Source organism: Salvelinus alpinus, chromosome 27, assembly GCF_045679555.1.
Source record: "Salvelinus alpinus chromosome 27, SLU_Salpinus.1, whole genome shotgun sequence".
NCBI classification, from domain to species: domain Eukaryota; kingdom Metazoa; phylum Chordata; class Actinopteri; order Salmoniformes; family Salmonidae; genus Salvelinus; species Salvelinus alpinus.
In genome coordinates this window covers 25,557,355-25,580,743 of record NC_092112.1, presented here as the reverse complement: position 1 = coordinate 25,580,743, position 23,389 = coordinate 25,557,355, and the positions used below count along the sequence as shown (strand labels likewise).

The 23,389-nt window shown below is 44.4% G+C and overlaps 1 pseudogene; it reads right to left on the bottom strand.

The window, feature by feature from the left end:
- LOC139555854 (laminin subunit alpha-2-like) overlaps positions 1-23,389 on the bottom strand; it is a 146,923-nt pseudogene that overhangs the window by 90,745 nt on the left and 32,789 nt on the right.

Here is a 23,389-nt window from a genome sequence, read left to right as displayed (position 1 = left end):
ATACTGTATAAATAGATAGATATTAGACCCCTGGGCATTGGGTGAAGAGAGTATAAAACAATCACCAATACGAATACTATGAGGATTTACCTCCGCTTTACCCTTTCTAGAAAGGTTATGCTGTTGGATTTGGGGATATGAAACCTCAAGCAGCATTTTTCTTAGTTCTCTGGGCGTTTAATGGTTTTGCTGAGGGAGAAAGGATTAGTACTGAGCCAGGAGCCCTGCACACTTCACAGAATGCCACCGCTGTTATTCATTGAGGTCACATCTAGCGCTCCCTCCCTCTCCATCGCCTATAAAGACTTGATGATAACCGTGCATTCTATTTCATTCCCCCTCTCCCTCCCCCGCACACACACATTTGCTTGAGTCAGCACAAAACGCCACATGCCGAAATCAATACCCATCGCTTTTTTTAATAGAAAAGACAGTTTTTAACCGAGAGTACAGATTGCTGCAATAGCAAAAACGTCTTTGTATTTGTACCTGTACGCCAGCTTCTCTTTACACTTACAAGTCACCTACGGACACACTCGCGTAAGCATGCATACACACACACATCCAAACCGACAAACCACACACACTTTACAATTAGCGGAAGTGACAACGACACACCAGCAGAGCCACTCTCACACAACCACTTTTCTCTTCATTTTTTTGCTGCCCTGAGGAAAACATTTTAAAAAACGGGTGAAATGAAAACTGTGATTTACTTCACAAGACGTTCCACCGTATCCTGGAGGACAGTGACACATCTACACGGCATTGGCCATCTTCTGGAAAACTCACTGGCCACCTCCAGACTGACAGAATGGAGCCTGGTCAGGACAGGATAGTCACACCAACAGCACAAGAGCATTATTAGAAAAGCGGTGGTTTATGGCAACATAAAAATAATCCAGTTCACACTAAATCAACCGTTGTAAAACATGACCACAGAACACAAAAACAAAGATCTAATAATGCCAAGCATCTCTCCAATATGTCATGCCAGACCTCATAACGATGCCCTCTTTAACATACAGATAACATCAACCACAGAAAACCCCAGCTGATTTTGGCTTCTTGTGCCAAAGAGCAGATGCAGTATCAGATCAGTGTGGAACAGAACAGAGGAGGGTGCAGTGTGTATGGTTACCTGTAGATGGCGACCCGCTCATTGCTGTGTGAGGCTCTGAGGAGGAGGCTGCTCACATTAGTTAGAGCCATCATGAAGTCCCTCATGCTGACAGGAGGCCTGTCTCCTGATTCTCAAAGTGGTCAGGGTAGAGCACAATCATCTTTGTGCTCTCCGAAAAAGGGTACACCAGCAGACTGAATCGACTGTCAATCATTTTTATCCCGCTGCCCTGCGACAGATGAAAATGTTGGTCTTGTTGCTGAAATGTTTTTTATTGAACACACACAAGAAGGGTGTATAGGTACTGTCCCTTGTAGAAAATACCAGTATGCAATTATTTTATATACATAAAATAACTGACCGATACAAAAAGATCCAGAGTTACAGGTAAAAACATGAATGATACATGTCAGTTTTCTCTCTTTTTCCGCCCCTCATTTGAGAGACAGCATCCATGTTGGTGCATGTATTTTGTCGCCACATGCCAGAATGCTAAGTCTTGGCTCTGGCTGTCAATATTGGCCATAAATGAAGCATGGGTGTCACATATGAATAATATTCTATTCTGAGACACCATGAATAGATAAATTGTATAAAGAGTGACATTTCCTAATATGAAACTTGTCTTTGACCAGATTGCCCATCGACTCAATAAGTGTGTGAGTTATTGTCAATGTAAGCATAGTAATTTATGTGTAGGTGTGAGCTCAAAGGAAATAGAAAAATCTGTGTGTGTGTGTGAGAGAGAGAGAGAGAGAGAGAGAGAGAGAGAGAGAGAGAGAGAGAGAGAGAGAGAGAGAGAGAGAGAGAGAGAGAGAGAGAGAGAGAGAGAGAGAGAGAGAGAGAGAGAGAGAGAGAGAGAGAGAGAGAGTTTGCTGATAGAGTACAGCTAATGGAAGCATTGCCAGGTAAACTTTAAGGGTAAAGTCTTTAAACACAATGGTGTGAATCATCAGGGAGGATTATCAGATGTTATTCATCCCGCCTGCGTATTTACTATTCCAGTGGCTGTTGGGAAATTACAATTTATGGGCAACGGCCACTTTATTTGCACTGAATGTCTACATGCAAAGCAGTGTTTAACTATCAATAATGACCTGTCATACATCCAGGCTCCTCCCCCATCTCACATAGGACAAGTGCTCTCCTCTCTGCAATATATGAATAAAACCCAGTGACTAAGCTTAGGTGTCTGTCATCTGACACTAATGTGCCTGGCAATCGCTCCCTCAGACTCATAATTCAAACAGTCATGTGCGAACACCAGTATAACAAATACACACTGAAGCTGAAGAGGGATCTCTCTGACCCACCTCCTCAAAAATCATCCACCAAATCAGTAAACATAGCATATTTTGGATTGAAAAAGGTTGACATTGAGTTGTTAGAAGAGCATTTGATCACTGATTGCACTAGAGAGCAGGCTCTCTTGCTTATTCAGGATAAACTCAAAGGATGCAATCATGATCTGAGTTCTCCAGCTTTTGTAAAGAGGGCAAGAGGACATACATATCAATGTCACATCGCATTTGTGTGGCTGCGTCTGGGTTTTGAATGCCATCATCTGTATGTGTGTGCGTGATGTGTGTGTGTGTGTGTGTGTGTGTGTGTGTGTGTGTGTGTGTGTGTGTGTGTGTGTGTGTGTGTGTGTGTGTGTGTGTGTGTGTGTGTGTGTGTGTGTGTGTGTGTGTGTGTGTGTGTGTGTGTGTGTGTGTGTGTGTGTGTGTGTGTGTGTGTGTGTGTGTGTGTGTATCCCTTCATTAAGAGCACAGGGAGAAAACCTCAACACATTCCTCATGGATCACACACAGAAATAAAAGACAGCGAATGAATCCTCTCACCGCACTCGGCTGACTGAAGATGAAAACGACGACAGATGAACCGCTGGTCCACGATGGAGGGTCAATAGAAGGACACCTCGCTAGCGTAATAGCCCAAGATGACAGAGAGAACGGACGACAGAGAGAACGGACGACAGAGAGAACGGACGACAGAGAAAGAGTGCGTGTTGCGCATCACTCCCAAGGTCACCGCCGGTCATCTCCTCTATGTCAGGAATGACTAAACAACGCTAAAATAAATAATTGAATTGCTTCGCACACCGCTTCGGCAAAGTTGTGTGAGCGACAATAAAACACAGTTATTGACCGTTTCACCAGTGAGGAGCAGATAATGAAGCAGGCCTTTTGTCAGAGAAGCGTGCGTTTGGGACCCCCATACCTATATTAATCAAATGAAACAAATCCTTTTTTGTGACAATCGGATAGGCATCAGAAAGCCTTTGTTGTGAGATACACTATATATACACAAAAGTATGTGGACACCCCTTCAAATTAGTGGATTTGGCTATTTCAGCCACACCCGTTGCTGACAGGTGTATAAAATCGAGCACACAGCCATGCACTCTCCATAGACAATCATTGGCAGTAGAATGGTCTTACTGAAGAGCTCAGTGACTTTCAACGTGGCACTGTCATAGAATGCCACCTTTCCAACAAGTCAGTTTGTCAAATTTCGGCCCTGCTAGAGCTGCCTCGGTCAACTGTAAGTGCTGTTATTATGAAATGGAAACGTCTAGCAGCAACGAAGACTTAGCCGTGAAGTGGTAGGCCACACAAGCACACAGAACGGGACAGCCGATTGCTAAAAATAACTACCGAGTTCCAAACTGCCTCTGGAAGCAACGTCAGCACAAGAACTGTGTCCATGGCCGAGCAGCCGCACAAAGCCTAAGGTCACCATGTGCAATGCCAAGCGTTTGCTGCAGTGGTGTAAAGCTCGTCGCCATTGGACTCTGCAGCAGTGGAAACGCATTCTCTGGGGTGATGAATCAAGCTTCACCATCTGGTTTGGCGGATGCCAGGAGAACGCTACCTACCCCAATGCTAGGCCCCTTAGTTCCAGTGAAGGGAAATCTTAATGCTACAGCATACAATGACATTCTAGACGATTCGGTGCTTCCAACTTTGTGGCACCAGTTTGGGGAAGGCCCTTTCTTGTTTCAGCATGACTATGCCCCCGTGCACAAAGTGAAGTCCATATAGAAATGGTTTGTCAAGATCGGTGTAGAAGAACTTGACTTGCCTGCACAGAACCCTGACCTCAACCACATTGAACACTTTTGGGATGAATTGGAACGCCAACTGTGAGCCAGGCCTAACCTCCCAACGTCAGTGCCCCGACCTCACTAATGCTCGTGGCTGAATGGAAGCAAGTCCCCGCAGCAATGTTCCAACATCTAGTGGAAAGCCTTCCCAGTAGAGTGGAGGCTGTTATAGCAACAAATGGGGGACCAACTCCATATTAATGCCCATGATTTTGGAATGAGATGTTGGAATGAGATGTTCGATGAGCAGATGTCCACATTTGGTCATGTAGTTTATCTTCTGAGCGCTGCACAAATTAATGCAGAGGCATGGTATAGTATGGAGCTAGACCAACTGACTAGATGCAAACCTCTCTGGGGACCACTATATGTTCATGTTAATGAACAGTGTTTGTTATACGGTTATATTATAAAAAAATATACATGCATCCATTGCTGTCATGTTGGATGATACAGCTTTGTCAACAGAGCGCTTGTAAAAAGCATTAAAGACTACTCTGAGAAACATCCTCCATGCCTAATTTGATGAAGAATCGTCACTTCGAAGAACTCATTCTTGTCTTATTCTCAAGCTTGTATCGATTTGGGTAAACGACTCTGTAGATATCCAAACATACATTTTGTCTCGCACTATTCCACCCTAGCCTTCTTCTCTGAGTAACCTCTTCATTTAAGTTACCCTGTGTGAAAAAGATAGAGCTCTGCCATGGGGACCAGCAGGAATGTGTAAGACTGCATATGGGACACAAAAGACTGCAGCACTACTAATCTGAGCTCATTTTTGGAGGATCAGCTAATGACAGACAGATGCTGTCTAATACCTAGGAGCACATACAGACACAGAGATGTGTACGCACACACTGAACACACACACACACAAACACAATTTACAACACATAGTTTTGTGCCAAACCTTTTTTTCATGAAACCAGACATATCATTCAGACATGTCTGGCGTGAACTTCAACAAAAGATAAAAGGATCTTTAGAACTGCAGAGGGACATGTCTCATGATCAGTCTGGGCCAATCAGGTTGAACATTACTTGGACCAACATTCTCTATTTTAGCACTTGCTCTATGAATGAGTTCTTGTTGGCACCTAACCTAATGTACAGTGCCTTTGGAAAGTATTCAGATCCCTTGACCTTTCCACATTTAGTTACGTTACAGCCTTATTCTAAAAAGGATTAAATTGTTTTTTCCCCTCATCAAGCTACACACAATACCCGTAATGACAAAACAAAAACAGTTAAAAAAAAAAAAAAGTTTGCTATTTCATAAATGAACTAAAATGTCACATTTACATAAGTACTCAGACCCTTTACTCAGTACTTTGTTGAAGCACCTTTGGCAGCGATGACAGTCTTGAGTCTTCTTGGGTATGACGCTACAAGCTTGGCACACATTGCTCATGGCTTGGTTTCATTTTCAACCTCTCCCTGTCTGAGTCTGTAATACCAACATGTTTCAAGCAGACCACCATAGTCCCTGTGCCCTAGAACACTAAGGTAACCTGCCTAAATGACTACCGACCCGTAGCACTCACGTCTGTAGCCATGAAATGCTTTGAAAGGCTGGTCATGGCTCACATCAACACCATTATCCCAGAAACCGTAGACGCACTGCAATTTGCATACCGCAACAACAGATCCACAGATGATGCAATCTCTATTGCACTCCACACTGCCCTTTCCCACCTGGACAAAAGGAACACCTATGTGAGAATGCTATTCATTGTCCCCTCCCCCCTCCTGTACTCCCTGTTCACTCATGACTGCACGGCCAGGCACAACTCCAACACCATCATTAAGTCTGCTGATGACACAACAGTCAGCCTGATCACCGACAACGATGAGACAGCCTACAGGGAGGAGGTCAGAGACCTGACCGTGTGGTGCAAGGACAACAACCTCTCCCTCAGCGTGATCAAGATAAAGGAGATGATTGTGGACTACAGGAAAAGGAGGACCGAGCACACCCCCATTCTCATCGACAGGGCTGTAGTGGAGCAGGTTGAGCACTTCACATCACCAACAAACTAACATGGTCCAAGCACACCAAGCCAGTCGTGAAGAGGGCACGACAAAACCTATTGCCCCTCAGGAAACTGAAAAGATTTTGCATGGGTCCTCAGATCCTCAAAAGTTTCTACAGCTGCACCATCGAGAGCATCCTGACTGGTTGCATCACTGCCTGGTATGGCAACTTCTCGGTCTCCGACCACAAGGCACTACAGAGGGTAGTGCGCATGGCTCAGTACATCACTGGGGCCAAGCTTCCTGCCATCCAGGACCTCTATACCAGGCGGTGTCAGAGGAAGGCCCTAAAAATTGTCAAAGACTCCAGCCACCCCAGTCATAGACTTCTCTCTGCTACTGCACGGCAGTGGTACTGGAGTGCCAAGTCTAGGTCCAAGAGGCTTCTAAACAGCTTCTACCCCCAAGCCATAAGACTCCTGAACAGCTAATCAAATGGCTACCCAGACTATTTGCACCCCCCCCATGCTGCTGCTACTACTCTCTGTTATTATCTATGCATAGCCACTTTAATAACCCTACCTGCATGTACATATTTACCTCAATTACCTCGACACCGGTGCCCCCGCACATCGACACATTGAGTCTGTACAAGTACCCCCTATATATAGCCCCACTATTGTTATTTACTGCTGCTCTTTAATTATTTGTTTTTCTTATCTCTTACTTTTTTGGGGGGGTATTTTCTTAAAACTGCATTGTTGGTTAGGGGCTTGTAAGTAAGCATTTCACTGTAAGGTCTACACCTGTTGTATTTGGCGCATGTGACAAATACAATTTGATTTGATTTGATTTGACACCAGTATTTGGGGACTTTCTCCAATTCTTCTCTGAAGATCCTCTCAAGCTCTGTCAGGTTGGATTGGAAGCGTTGCTACACAGCTATTTTCAGGTCTCTTCAGAGATGTTCGAATTAATTTAATGATAATTTCTCTACCATAAGCCGCCTCCAACATCGTTTTAGAGAATTTACGAGAATTAACGTCCAACCGCAGACCACATGTAACCATGCCAGCCCAGGACTCCACATCCGGCTTCTTAACCTGGAGGATCATCTGAGACCAGCCACCCAGACAGCTGATGAAACTGTGAGTTTGCACAACCAAATAATTTCTGCACAAACTGTCAGAAACTGTCTCAGGGAAGCTCATCTGCATGCTCGTTGTCCTCACAAGGGTCTTGACCTGACTGCAGTTCGGTGTCGTAACCAACTTCAGTGGGCAAATGCTTACCTCCGATGGCCAATGGCACGCTGGAGAAGTGTGCTCTTCACGGATGATTTCCGGTTTCAACTGTACTGGGCAGATGGCAGATGGCAGACAGCATGTATAGCGTCGTATGGGCGAGTGGTCTGCTGATGTCAACGTTGTGAACAGAGTGCCCCATGGTGGCGGTGGGGTTATGGTATGGGCATGCATAAGCTACGGACAATGAACACAATTGCATTTTATCGATGGCAATTTGAATGCCCAGAGATACAGTGACGAGATCCTGAGGCCCATTGTCGTGCCATTCATCCGCTGCCATCACCCTGTGTTTCAGCATGATAATGCACGGATCTGTCCTGGAATCTGAAAATGTCCCAGTTCTTCCATGGCCTGCATACTCACCAGACATTTCACCCATTGAGCATGTTTGGGATGCTCTGGATCGACATTTACGACCGCACGTTCCAGTTCCCGTCAATATCCAGCAACTTCGCACAGCCATTGAAGAGGAGTGGGACAACATTCCACAGACTACAATAAGCAGCCTGATCAACTCTATGCGAGGGAGATGTGTCATGCTACTTGAGACAAATGGTGGTCACACCAGATAGTGACTGGTTTTCTGATCCACTCCCCTACCTTTTTTAAGGTATCTGTGACCAACAGACGCATATATCTGTATTCCCAATCATGTGAAATCCATAGATTAGGGCCTAATGAATTCATTTCAATTGACTTATTTCCTTATATGAACTGTAACTAAGTAAAATCTTTGAAATTGTTGCATGTTGCATTTATATTTTTGTTCAGTGTAGTTATATGTCCATGCTTATGAGGCTACATACACTTACCCCTATGATGACATTAGGAGCAGAGTTAACCCTGATGTCCTGGTCTTTCTCCCCTGCGTCATATGAAACTCATATCATATGAGACTTCCTCCATAGGCGGAGAGCTGTAAACAAACACAAGTCAACATTTTAAATAACCTGTCACATTATACATTACAATATGCTAACTTGCACTGCATAGATGAAAAAGGGTTACCACCATCAAAGGATCGTTTACAATGTAATAGCATGTGAAGACAAGGACTGACATTAGGCATGCAGTGCGTGTATAGTGAGGGTTATAGGAGTTATTGTATTAGTAAACCGGGATATAAAGTTGAAAATGATCAAGAGTCCCCTTTAAATCTCAGTGGAGTATGAAATGACCCAACACCACCAACCAATCTCCACACCTCTTCGGTGACATTACGAGCGGTGTGTAATGAGCGTTAAGGGACAGGTTTTATAGTGGCACACTTCCATGCCTGGGAGTAATACTGAAGAGGCTGTACTAGCCAGAGGCATTACAAACAGCTTTTAAACAAAGATCCTTAAAGATGGACACAGTTTTACAGGCACCGGGCTCTTGAAGATTAGGATGTCTAGTTGCCACAACTAGGAGTGTGTGATTGCTTCGAATGATGACTGCATTCCCAAAATGTCTGTCTGGTACAGTTGAGCACACATTCTCAGATCTAGGACAGCCTATCCTCCCCCGCCTCCTTTGGATTTGTCTATCTGTCTTTGTTCTCTCTCTATGTTTCCTATGTTCTCCTCTGGCTGCTACAGCTCCCCAAACAAAGCAGACATGTGTGTTGTGTTTTTCCTGCTAGAAAGGGGCCCTCTCATCTTGGTGCTATTGAGCCGCTCTATCTCCTGGACCCCTGCTGAGGCTATAACAGGGAGCTCTGGGGGTGCTGATGTGTTCAATGAAAAGGCCCTGTTGTTTTCCGACCATGGAGAACCTTTGACTAAGACCTGGAGGGCAAATCACTTCTCACACATCACTTATCAGAGGTGCCCCGAGTTTTCACTGACCATGTGACCTGCCTGGTCTGTAATAGTTTGTCCAGGTCAGATCATGTGACCTGCCTAGTCTGTAACAGTTTGTCCAAGTCAGATCATGTGACCTGCCTAGTCTGTAACAGTTTGTCCAGGTCAGAGCATGTGACCTACTAGGCTGTAACTCTGTCCGTAACAGTTTGTCCAGGTCAGATCATGTGGTCAGGGAAAACTCAGTGCCTTACCAGCACCATCATCCCCCTGGTTAGGAGACCAGCAACAGCAGTGCGCCACATGCACCAGAGCCAGAGCTCTTTTAATGTGTGTTTTGGCATCATGTGTTTTGGCATCATTGATGTCTATGCATGTATTATTGTGATATGACTCATGCACAGCTGTGCAGACAACCAACATAGATTAATAAACATGTTCCCGTTGTAACCAACCATGGTTCACTGGCAAAATGAATGCAGAGAAGCGTTGAAATACAGCCTTATTTGTTTGTACACAGGAAGCGAGATAAACAAGGGCTAAAGTGAGTCATGTACAGACTGCAGGTCCTAATATAATGTCATGACAACCTCTTAACTCACATAAATCCAGTTCACACTGGAAACACCTCAACCTTTGTGGAACAAAGGGGCTGGTCTATGAAGGTGAAGTGCATTGTGGGTGGGAGGAGCAGGGAAAATCTAACCTTTTGTTAAGGAGCAACAACAAGCGTCAGACACACCACTAATGAGACAGATCTAATCCTCTTGTTAGTAGCATCAAAAACACTCCTATCAGGACACTCACATCAATAAACCATCTTCGTCGCAGTAGGATCTCTTTGTCCAGGATAAAATTGTATATCTCACAATCCTACTGGAGCACCATGGCTGATTCTGAACAATCATAAAAATGTGTTTTTTGCTACATGAGGACACATTGAGTTATAGGACAAATAAAGAGAGGCCTGTGAAGAGAGGACTCTGGAGTTAGGATCCACTTTTATAGATCACAGGGGAGGCCGTGTTAGGACAGAGACAGAAAGCCAGAGCGGCTAGCCATCCCACACCAAATATGCCCAGAGAGACAGAGAGATAGAGAGTGGTAGAGAGAGCAAGCAGGGGGTGATCAGGGCCCAGATTTCAGAAAATAAACAACAGACCTTCGATCCATCCACTGGTTCCTAAAACAAGTCTCACCATGACACCGGGATCCTCACATCTGCTCCCCTATTACGAGCCCTGGGCCCTAGCTCTGTTGACTTTAATATCCAGGAAGCATCAATGTGTGTTTTCCCACCGGCCACTCACAGGACAGCTACAAAGAGGGGGCTCTGCTCAGAGCCTCTGACTGCCTCCAAAATGGGGTCCTGTTTTGTTTGTGCATAGTGGGTGATGGTGGGGGTCCAAAACTAGGGCTTGGAAACACTCACATCTGGGAAACACTTTTACTGGCCCGAATGAGATGGTCCAAAGTGAACACATCTGGGACAAAGGCTAATGCTGCCTCAAAAGCTGCACGAATTTCCCTGCTTGTTTGTCCATCTGTAACCGTGTGTTTGTGTTGCTGTGCTTTATGGAAACATTTCCACCATGTTTTTGGGAAGTATTTGGGATAAATCATAAGAACTAAGAAATTTACTAAAACGGTTGGAGTATCATTCAAATATTTGTCAAGTACTGTATAAGCAAACACACAGCATCTGACAATTACATTTTTGTAATTTAGCAGACCCTCTTATCCAGAGCGACGTACAGTAGTGAGTGCATACATTTTTGTCCTGGTCCCCCGTGGGAATAAAACCTACAACCCTGGCGTGGCAAGCGCCATGCTCTACCAACTGAGCCACACAGGACTAAATTGTTTCTAAGCAACCAATATATTTATAATAGAGCTCTATCAAAGCTAAAAATGCTATATTTGTATTAACAAAAGATGATCTACTCCAGTATTCGCTGAATGAGGAGGAAACTTTGGAGGCTTCCTTGTTGCACTTCATTGGGCATTTACGTAAGTGGCATAGCCTGGGAATAAGGCTGTGTGTGCCCTGCAGCCTCTCCCCCTGCAGAGTGGAGGGAATAGAGGCCCGATCACAGAGTGTTAACTACAGCATGCAGTCTGGAGCTGCAGTCTGAGACAGGCTGGGAGTGGCTAAATATCCTCCTCTCTACTTTCAGAGAGCTCTGATAGCATCCTATAAGTGGCACTCTCTCAGTCTCTAGTCTATAGGTCCCCAGAAAAGACTACCTCGTACAACCAAGGAAGCCAAACACACATAGTAAATAAATACATTCATATGGGTAAAACAATCACTGGCACCCACCCATGCATATTCTCCTGTGCGCTGGTTCTCTCTGCGCAGGCTGCTCTGTCGGCCTTGTCAATCTGAAGACGAGTGGTAATGGCTCAGTTCCTCACTGGGAGAAAGTGCTGAAGTGTGTACTCAGGCAAGCGCTGTCGAGATGGGTTCATTTATCATCATAATAGTCTATTACCCGTGATAGGACACAACTCAGTGAAGAGGCAGCTGCAGTAATTGGTGCTATTTCTTTCACTTTGCTCGGCCAGGGAAGGCAAGGAGGCAGCCCTCGGCACCGGGGCAATAGTCAATCAACACCTGGAGATTTCTGAAGAGAAAAGTTCATCTGCGATTTTTATGCAGGTTTATGGGTTTTACTGTCTCCTGTAAATCTGTCAGCATTAGAGGTGGGCATGGTCAGGAAGTACTTACAAAATTTGGCAACAATTAAGATTCTGTCACGTTCCTGACCTGTTTTCTGTTATTTTTTGTATGTGTTAGTCGGTCAGGGCGTGAGTTTGGGTGGGCAGTCTATGTTATGTGTTTCTATGTTGGTTTATGGGTGACCTGATATGGTTCTCAATTAGAGGCAGGTGGTTTACGTTTCCTCTGATTGAGAGCCATATTAAGGTAGGTGGTTTCACATTGTTTGTCGTGGGTGGTTGTCTCCTGTGTCTGTGTTTGTTTGCACCACACGGGACTGTTTCGTTTGTTTGTTCGGTTTATTGTAGTCTGTTCCTGTTTCATGCGTTCTTCGTGTCATGTAAGTTCTTATGTTCAGGTCAGTCTACGTCGTTTGTTGTTTTGTAGTTTGTTAAAGTGTTTTCGTGTTTTTCCGTCTTACTTTAATAAACTCATTATGTCATTTCACAACGCTGCGTTTTGGTCGAATCCCTGCTCCTCGTCTTCGGATGAAGAGGAGGAGGAAATCCGTTACAGAACCACCCACCAAACCAGGACCAAGCAGCGTAAGTTCGAGCAGTGGAATACTAAACAGGAATGGACATGGGAGGATGTGTTAAACGGCAAGGGTTGCTACACATGGGAGGAGATCCTGGCTGGAAGGGATCGCCTCCCATGGGAACAGCTGGAGGCAGTGAGGGGAGCGGAGGCAACCGGAGAGAGGAACCGGAGATATGAAGGTACCAGCTAGTGTTACGCAGTAGAGCGCACGGTGTCTCCTGTACGTGTTCATAGCCCGGTGCGGGTTATTCCACCTCCCATCACTGGTAGGGCTAGATTGGGCATTGAGCCAGGTGCCATGAAGCCGGCTCAACGCGTCTGGTCTCCAGTGCGTCTCCTCGGGCCGGCATACATGGCACCAGCCTTACGCATGGTGTCCCGGTTCGCCTACATAGCCCGGTGCGGGTTATTCCACCTCCCTGCACTGGTCGGGCGAAGGGGAGCATTCAACCAGTACACCTGCACGGTTCCGGTATTTCCAGCGCTACCTCCCCGCCCCAGCCCAGTACCACCAGTGCCTACACCACACACCAGGCTTCCAGTGCGTTTCCAGAGCCCTGTTCCTCCTCCACGCACTCTCCCTGTGGTGCGTGTCTCCAGCCCGGTACCTCCAATTCCGGCACCACGCATCAAGCCTCCTGTGTGTCTCCAGAGTCCTGTACGCACTGTTCCTTCTCCCCGTACTCGCCCTGATGTGCGTGCCCTCAGCCCGGTACCACCAGTGCCGGTACCACGCACCAGGCCCAAAGTACGCTTTGAGAATTCAGTGTGCCCGTTACAGATTCAACTTTTTTGCTGATTGTCGAACAAGTGAATGTATACAGTGCTTTCAGAAAAGTATTCATACATGTAGCCCTTGATTTATTCCACATTTTGTTGTGTTACAGCCTGAATTCAAAATGGATTACATAGATTTTTTTCTCACCCATCTACACAGTATACCCCATAATGACAAAGTATACATACAGAAATATCTCATTTACATAAGTATTCAAAATCCTGGGTCAATACATGTTAGAATCAATTTTGGCAGTGATTACAGCTGTGATTCTTTCTGGGTAAGTCTTTAAGAGCTTTGCACACCTGGATTGTAGAATATTTGTACATTATTCTTTTTTTTTTATTATTCAAGCTCTGTCAAGTTGGTTGTTGATCATTGCTAGACAGCCATGTTCAAGTCTTGCCATAGATTTGTAAGCCGATTTAAGTCAAAACTGTAACCACTCAGGCCACTCAGTAACATTCAATGTCGTCTTGGTAAGCAACTCCAGTGTACATTTGACCTTGTGTTTTAGGTTATTGTCCTGCTGAAAGGTGAATTTGTCTCCCAGTGTCTGTGGGAAAGAAGACTGAACCAGGTTTTCTTTAGGATTTTGCCTGTGCTTAGCTCTGTTCCATTTCTTTTATCCTAAAAAACTCCCTAGTCCTAGCCAATGACAAACCCATAACATGATGCAGCCACCTCCATATTTGAACATATTAAAGAGTGGTACTCAGTGATGTGTTGTGTTGGATTTGCCCCAAACATAACGCTTTGTATTCAGAACACAAAGTGAATTACTTTGCCACATTTTTGCAGGTTACTTTAATGTCTTGTTGCAAACAGGATGCATGTTTTGGAATATTTTTTATTCTGTACAGGCTTCCTTCTTTTCACTATCTAATTTAGGTTAGTATTGTGGAGTAACTACAATGTTGTTGATCAATCGTCCATTTACTCCCATCACAGCCATTAAACTCTGCAACTGTGTTAAAGTCCCCACTGGCCTCATGGTGAAATCTCTGAGCGGTTTCCTTCCTCTTCAGCAATGCCTGTATCTTTGTAGTGACTGGGTCTATTGATACACCATCCAAAGTGTAAGTAATAACTTCACCATGCTCAAAGGGACATTCAGATAATTGAATATGTGGGGTACAGAGATGAAGTAGTCATTCAAAAATCATGTTAACACTATTATTTCATACAAAGTCCATGAACTTATTATGTGACTTGTCAAGCACATTTTTACTCCTGAACTTATTTATGCTTGCTATAACGAGAGGGAAGGACATAGTAAACCGCAACAAGCCTCCCCCACATATATAAACCAAACATAAAGCCCAAAACTGTCAGTCATCCTTTACCATGTCATACAGAATGAGACTCATGAGCAGTCATAGACTTTTGGTAGAAACTGGAAAGAAATTCAACAATTTCTCTTTTTCATTAGAAATTAGTCACTTTTAGTGCATGTCACAATGGTGATAATTCATGGGATGAAACATGGCACCACAGATGTACAGGAGTAATTGTGTTGGGCTTTGAGCGCCACGCTAGCATGAGATAATTCTCTGCTTCAGTGTCTGATCCTTTTACTGAAATCCTGCTCGACTGCCACACATACACACACACACGTTAGTTCGCTACTGTGGACCCCTATATAAAGCTCATAATGACGTGCCTTTTGACATTAGGGAGAGCAGAGTAAACCCTGATGCCAGAAGACTTTTGTTAGAGAAAAATACCTTATTCCAGAGTTCATGGAGCGAAACATTGTTTTCCCCCAAAATGCACTGCGGGGGAATAGAATGTGTTAGAGACAATGGGATAGGAAGACATGCAAAGCCTATGAGGAGAAAAGATAAGAAATTAATATACAAACAATATACAAAAAGCTCTTGCATAAACTCCATAAATAAATAGTACAACTTCAGAGTACAAAAGTACATAATCTGTCAAAAGACACAATGAATGCAACAGAAGACCACAACAGCTGTGTTATACTTCAGTACAGCAGAGCCCAGAGCATCCTTGTATATTGACAATGTAAGACTGCACAATACAGTTGTGTGTGTGCCCGTTTGAGTGTATGTGAGAGAGAAAGAGGGCTGTTGTGTGCGGACCTTGTTGCCCAGGTACCCTCCAGGCGCGTTTCAGTAGTAGACAGCGGGAAGGTGTCTCCTGGACTCCTGGTTATTAATGCTGATTGTCTGGGGGCAGTCTCTGCTTGGGGCGGGCCACACCTTCCCCTCCCCATCCGCCTCTGTCAGGGACCAGCCAGCCATGGATGTCTCCTGAACAGAATCACACCAGATAGGATTTAAATATTCATCAATGCACACAGAGAGCTTGTGACTGGTTATGACATATGTTATGTCCTTGTTATGACAGTGTTACGTAGCCATTACTCTATTTATTTAACCTTTATTTAACCAGGAAAAGCCCATTAAGACACCAAGTCTCTTTTGCACAGGAGAGCTGGCCAAGAAGGAAGCAGCATATAATGGAGGATGAAGTGTAGTATAGTATCCCTCATAAGGTTACGGAATTATCCCTTCAAATATTGAAACATTCTGCTTCTAGTTTTACAATGCAGTAGGACAGATTGCCATCAACTGTTCTTAAAACAATGCCAATCTCAAAACACTCATTTGCCATTTTTTCCCCTCCAATGAACACAGAGATGACTCTTCCTGGGTTGAGATAAATATAGAAAAATAAATTCCACAGTCAGATTTTGGTTGAGATATTTTTCTGTGATTTATATTCTATGTGCGAGGCAGAGGGAAATACATCATGGTTTGACACACCTCGTGTTCCCTCTTCCTTAAATCACCATGAACACTCCTGTCTGGCAGCCTGCGATTTATACAAGACATTTCCCCTTGCCAGCCTATGATCATGTTATTTTTTTTTTTACATGTTTTTTCTCTTCCCTCTCATTTTTTTTCTAGATCTGCCAAGTGAATATCCTAAACCGTAGAATGAAGTACATTTGCTGCCTTGTTGCCTTGTTTTCTAGATTAACCTTGTAAATATTTTAGAAAGTGGATTATGTGGTCCTGCCAATTATCTCTGTGTGTGTGTGTGTGTGTGTGTGTGTGTGTGTGTGTGTGTGTGTGTGTGTGTGTGTGTGTGTGTGTGTGTGTGTGTGTGTGTGTGTGTGTGTGTGTGTGTGTGTGTGTGTGTGTGTGTGTGTGTGTGTGTGTGTGTGTGTGTGTGTGGCAGGCTGAAATAGCAGTTGGCCTGAGAGGCATGTCATTAGGATGGAGAGGTACAGGTTCATTAGAGGACAAAGAGGTACAGGTTCATTAGGATAGAGAGGTACAGGTTCATTAGGATAAATAGGTACAAATTCATTAGGATAAAGATGTAGTGGTTCATTAGGATAAATAGGTACAGATTCATTAGGATGGAGAGGTACAGGTTCATTAGGATAAATAGGTACAGATTCATTAGGATAAAGATGTAGTGGTTCATTAGGATAAATAGGTACAGATTCATTAGGATGGAGAGGTACAGGTTCATTAGGATAAAGATGTAGTGGTTCATTAGGATAAATAGGTACAGTTTCATTAGGATAAAGATGTAGTGGTTCATTAGGATAAATAGGTACAGATTCATTAGGATAAAGATGTAGTGGTTCATTAGGATAAATAGGTACAGATTCATTAGGAAAAAGATGTAGTGGTTCATTAGGATAAAGAGGTACATATTCATTAGGATGGAGAGGTACAGATTCATTAGGATAAATAGGTACAGATTCATTAGGATAAAGATGTAGTGGTTCATTAGGATAAATAGGTACAGATTCATTAGGATAAAGATGTAGTGGTTCATTAGGATAAATAGGTACAGATTCATTAGGATAAAGATGTAGTGGTTCATTAGGATAAATAGGTACAGATTCATTAGGATAAAGATGTAGTGGTTCATTAGGATAAATAGGTACAGATTCATTAGGATAAAGATGTAGTGGTTCATTAGGATAAATAGGTACAGATTCATTAGGATAAAGATGTAGTGGTTCATTAGGATAAATAGGTACAGGTTAATTGAGGGCCCAGGCTGATTAACTGTTCCACTGATAATGACGATGGCTGATTCCTTTGTGTCATTACAGGTTGAAGATGGTCTTTTCCACAAACAGATAAAATTTACACCCTTATACACACCTCCCCCACCCCACATCTACACACAGTGATTAAAGCAAATGGTGGATTGAAGGGAGAACTCAAGGTCAGGTTAATTGCAGAGACAGATGCCTAGCTGTCTGTCACATGCAGTATTACACAGTAAATCAGGCCCTGTAATCCAGTGACAGGCCTGTCTTTACTGCCCTCCCCCATTTTTTTTTAACAATTTAGTAATTTAGCAGACACTCTTGTCCAGAGAGACTTACAGGAGCAACTAGGGTTAAATGCCTTGCTCATGGGCACATCAACATATTTTGTTCACCTTGTCGGCTCGGGATTCAAACCGGAGACATTTCGATTACTGTCCCAACACTCTAACTGCTAGGCTACATGCCGCCCCCTTGCTTGTCTACACCCATACACCCCCAGCACCCCCTGTTTATCCACAATCCCCCTCTGCAGATCATCAACCTCTGACCCTCGCCCACCTAATCCTGTCAACGTGTCAGAGTTTGCTGTGCAGTATAAATCAGCCTGTATTTATGGATGTGTGTGTGGGGGGGGGGGGGGGGGGGGGGGCGTTCCTCCATCTGCACTCCACCTTGTCATCAGCCCAGCCCTCAGCACCCTGATTTAATAAGGCCGGCTAGGAGAGACTTAACTCGGCAGGCAGCGCAACACCAGGCAGGAGGCACTAATGAGTTGTGTTAGTGGGGGGAAATGAGAGAGTGAGGCCTGGCGTTGTCTTTTACATTACTGTAGGTCCAGTGGGAGTCGGAGCAGTTGCTAGCTACGCCGGAACAGTTGCACTTCTCACAGCCGCGGAGACGCTCACCCAGGAGATGGTGGAAACCCAGCTTGCAGTGGTCACAGTTTTCCCCCGCCACGTTTTCCTGGAAGATGTACACACACACACACACACACACACACACACACACACACACACACACACACACACACACACACACACACACACACACACACACACACACACACACACACACACACACACACACACACACACACACACACACACAGAGAGAGCATCTGGATGAGGAGGATGTGCTATACAGGCACTCACACACTGTGACAGCCCACACACCCCTGGGACAGACGTTCCCTCTCTCCCAATATCACATAGTAGATAAAAGCAATTAAAATAATAACTAATGTGAAAACATTGAGCTGATGCCGTTAACATTTCATAAAGTATGACTAACACACATTGAGAGAAACTCTCCTAACAAACATAATCTGTAACAACTGGTGGTGATTGTTGTTTTCTGGTTGAATCTTACATTATTAATCATTGCATGCACTGACAGATAAACACTTGGCAAAATCAACACTTTTAAATGCCATCATCCTGATCTTCTGTCAACAAATCACAACGGGCATTCATTTTGCATGCCCACACAGCCAAAGCCAGGTTTCCGTAGCCTTGAGTGGCTAGATACTTTATCTCACCTGGGGAAAAGAGGACATGAAAGCATTACCCATTACAGGGCCAATTCAAATCCCCTATGGATTGCATTTTATTCTTACCATGTTTGTGTATTGTAAATAGTGTCTTCATGTGTCATAGTCAGTCTTTTATTGCAGTGGTTCCCAAACTGTGGGGCCGCGAGGGGTCGGCTTTCAACTTGGAACCTTGTCATGGTAGTTATTGCATACCTTACAGAGCTTGTCAAAAATGTCCAGATAGCTATAGTAGCTATCGGAGTAGACTTTTAGTCCGACTCAAGAGGTGCGCACACCACCCACTGCTTGTTCTCAGTCTCTGGATAATAAAGTGGACGGGTTCAGGGAAAATATTTCCATCCAGAGAGACATCAGGGATTGTAACATACTCTGTTTCATGGAAACATGGCTTTCTCGGGATATACTGTCTGAGTCCGTTCAGCCAGTTGGGTTCTCAGTTCATCGCGCAGACAGGAATAAATATCTCTCTGGGAAGAAGAATGGTGGGGGTGTATGTTTCATGATTAATTACTCATGGTCTGATTGTGATAACATACAGGAACTCAAGTCCTTTTGTTCACCCGACCAAGAATACCTCAAAATCAAATGCCAACCGTATTATCTCCCAAGAGAATTCTCTTCGGTTATAGTCACAGCCATATATATTTCCACTCAAGCCAATACCACAACAGCCCTTAAAGAACTTCACTGAACTTTATGCAAACTGGAAACCACATATATCCTGAGGCCGCATTTATTGTAGCTGTGGATTTTTACAAAGCAAATTTGAGGAAAACATTAGCGAAGTTTATCAACACATTGACTGTAGTACTCATGCTGCTAAAACACTCGACCATTGCTACTCCAACTTCCAGGATGCCTACAAGGCCCTCCCCCACCCTCCCTTTGGCAAATCTGCTCTAACCTCGATTTTGCTCCTCCCTTCCTATAGGCAGAAAGTCAAACAGGAAGTACCAGTGCTAAGGACTATTCAACGCTGGTCTGACCAATCGGAATCCACGCTTCAAGATTGTTTTGATCACGCGGACTGGGATATGTACCGGGTAGCCTCCAAGAACAAAATAGACAAATATACTGATATGGTGACAGAGTATATCAGGAAGTGTATAGGAAAAATTGTACCCACTGTAACTGTTAAAACCTACCCTAACCAGAAACCGTGAATAGATGGCAGCATTCGCGCAAAACTGAAAGCGCAAACCATCGCATTTAACCATGGCAAGGTGACTTGGAATATAGCCGAATACAAACAGTGTAGTTATTCCCTCAGTAAGGCAATCAAACAGGCAAAACGTCAGTATACAGACAAAGTGGAGTCGCAATTTATCGGCTCAGACACGAGACGTATGTGGCAGGGTCTACAGACAATCACAGACTACAAAGGGAAAACCAGCCACGTCGCGGACACCGACGTCTTGCTTCCGGACAAGCTAAACACCTTCTTCGCTTTGAGAATAACACAGTGCCACCGACGCGGCCCACTACCAAGGACTATGTGCTCTCCTTCTCTGTGGCCGGCTTGAGTAAGACATTTAATCGTGTTAACCCTCGCAAGGCTGCCAGCCCAGACAGCAACCAAGCCGCGTCCTTAGAGCATGCGCAGACCAGCTGGCTGGAGTGTATACGGACATATTCAATCTCTCCCTATCCCAGTCTGTTGTCCCCACATGCTTCAAGATGTCCACCATTGTTCCTGTACCCAAGAAAGCAAAGGTAACTGACCTAAATGACTATCACCCCATAGCACTCACTTCTGTCATCATGAAGTGCTTTGAGAGACTAGTAAGGGATCATATCACCTCCACCTTACCTGACACCCTAGACCCACTTCAATTTGCTTACCGCCCCAAAAGATCCACAGACGAAGCAATCGCCATCGCACTGCACACTGCCCTATCCCATCTGGACAAGAGGAATACCTATATAAGAATGCTGTTCATTGACTATAGCTCAGCATTCACGACCATAGTACCCCCCAAGCTCATCATTAAGCTTGAGGCCCTGGGTCTGTACCCCGCCCTGTGCAACTGGGTTCTGGACAGCCCCATGGTGCTGAAGTTAAAAAAATAAACACCACTTCGCTGATCCTCAACACTGGGGCCCCACAAGGATGTGTGCTCAGCCTCCTCCTGTACTCCCTGTTCACCCATGACTGCTTGGCCACGCACACCTCCAACTCAGTCATCAAGTTTGCAGACGACACAACAGTAGTAGGCCTGATTACCGAACAATGACGAGACAGCCTACAGGGAGGAGGTGAGGGCCCTGGGAGTGTGGTGCCAGGAAAATAACCTCTCCCAACGTCAACAAAACAAAAGGAGTTGATCGTGGACTTCAGGAAACAGCAGAGGGAGCACCCCGCTATCCACATTGACACAGTGGAGAAGGTGGAAAGCTTCAAGTTTGGCGTACACATCACTAACAAACTGAAATGGTCCCCCACACAGACAGTGTGGTGAAGAAGGCACAACAGAGCCTCTTCAACCTCAAGAGGCTGAAGAAATGTGGCTTGTCACCTAAAACCCTCACACAATTTTACAGATGCACAATTGAGAGCATCCTGTCAGGCTGTATCACCGCCAGGTACGGCAACTGCACCGCCCGCAACTGCGGGCTCTTCAGAGGGTGGTGCGGTCTGCCCAACGCATCATAGGAAGCAAACTATCTGCCCTCCAGGACACCTACAGCACCCAATGTCACAGGAAGGCCAAAAATATCACCAAGGAAAACTTTTACTACTTTTGATCTCTCCACTGCGGCCCCGTCGATGTGGATGGGGGAGTGCTCTCTCTGCTGTCTTCTGTAGCTCATGATCAGTTCCTTCATTTTGTTGACGTTGAGGGAGAGGTTAGTTTCCAGGCACCACTCCGCCAAGGCTCTCACCTCCTCCCTGTAGGCCGTCTCGTCATTGTTGGTAATCAAGATGTTAAAATATGTCGAAGATAAATACACAACGCAGAGACAGAGGATGAGTGGTGAAGAGGACAAGAGTCAATAGAGTACTAAGGATCAATGGAAATTGTGTTTTTTCTGTAATAGGGAATTATTGATCAATGGTTCTGTAACAGCTTTCGTTGGTGGAAGGAGAGGAGGACCAAAATGCAGCGTGGTACGTATCCATAATATCATTTAATAGAGAATGAATACAAAATACAAAAGAACAAGAGAATAAATGAAAACCGAAACAATACCGTATGGTGCAAACACTAACACAGGAAACAATCACCCACAAAACACAATGAAAAACAGGCTACCTAAATATGGCTCCCAATCAGAGACAACGACTGACACCTGCCTCTGATTGAGAACCATATTAGGCCAAACACATAGAAATATAACATACAGAACAAAACATAGAAAAACAACATAGAATGCCCACCCCAACTCACGCCCTGACCAAACTAAAATAAAGACATAAAAAAGGAACTAAGGTCAGAACGTGACAGGTTCAGAGACATGGGAGGAATATGTCTTCTGAAATAGGATACTTGTTATTTGGCCATTGGCTCGTTTTATTGCAAGGAATTCTAATTGGTCAACCACAGGCTAGGGCTGGGTTATAAAACGACATGCTGTTCCTTTGTTCTGTGGAGAGAGAACCATTGAGAGAATCACTAGGAGAGCATCACTGAGGACAGTGGAGAATGACCATCTACCTCCCTCCTCTTCGAATTAACCTATTTTCCTCCCCCTGATTTGCTTTGGGGTTTGTGTTATTGAAGAGTAACATAAATTGCTAATCAATCAGTTCTTTATTCTCCAGGCTCCGCTTTGTCATCAAAATCGACAACCTTGCAATGAGTGACATGTATCCATCGTGATTTTCCCTGGACTTTTACTGCTGACCTTGTTATAAGCAAACTTGATAAGGACCTTCCCATTTTGTCCCTAATGTGACTCTATAAACCCATCAGAGAGCTGATCCAAAACAACTCACAACAGTCGTGTTCAGGTAATGTGGTATCTGTAGGATACATCAGAGTAGCTGGATTACATGGTGTCTTTTCAACTGTAGCCATGTCCCATAGATCTTTAATCACTACTTTAGAGCGTCCTTAGCTTCCTTGCTAATGGGATATAGTTTTGTGCAAGGTGAGGCAACACCTGTCAAGCACACTGGTTTCATATCCAAAGTTCCACACTCATTTTTCTTCGTAGTCCAAAGAGGATAGTTCTGAACTGTAGATCATTGCAGTTACTTAATTTGCCACGTCACCTTTCCTTCAGAAATATTCAATGTAGAGTCAAGTTGCATAATAACATCGAGGCCTAAAATAGGTTGTTCAAATGAGGCTATCCACACCCCTGCATCAATCTTTATTGGGCCAATAGAAATTGATAATGATTTGGTTTGTTTCATATCTGTCTCCCTCCCACTCCTGTTGCTCTCATCGTCTTGCCCGTGTACTGAGGACATATATGTTTTGCATAAGACATGGGTAATACAGTGAC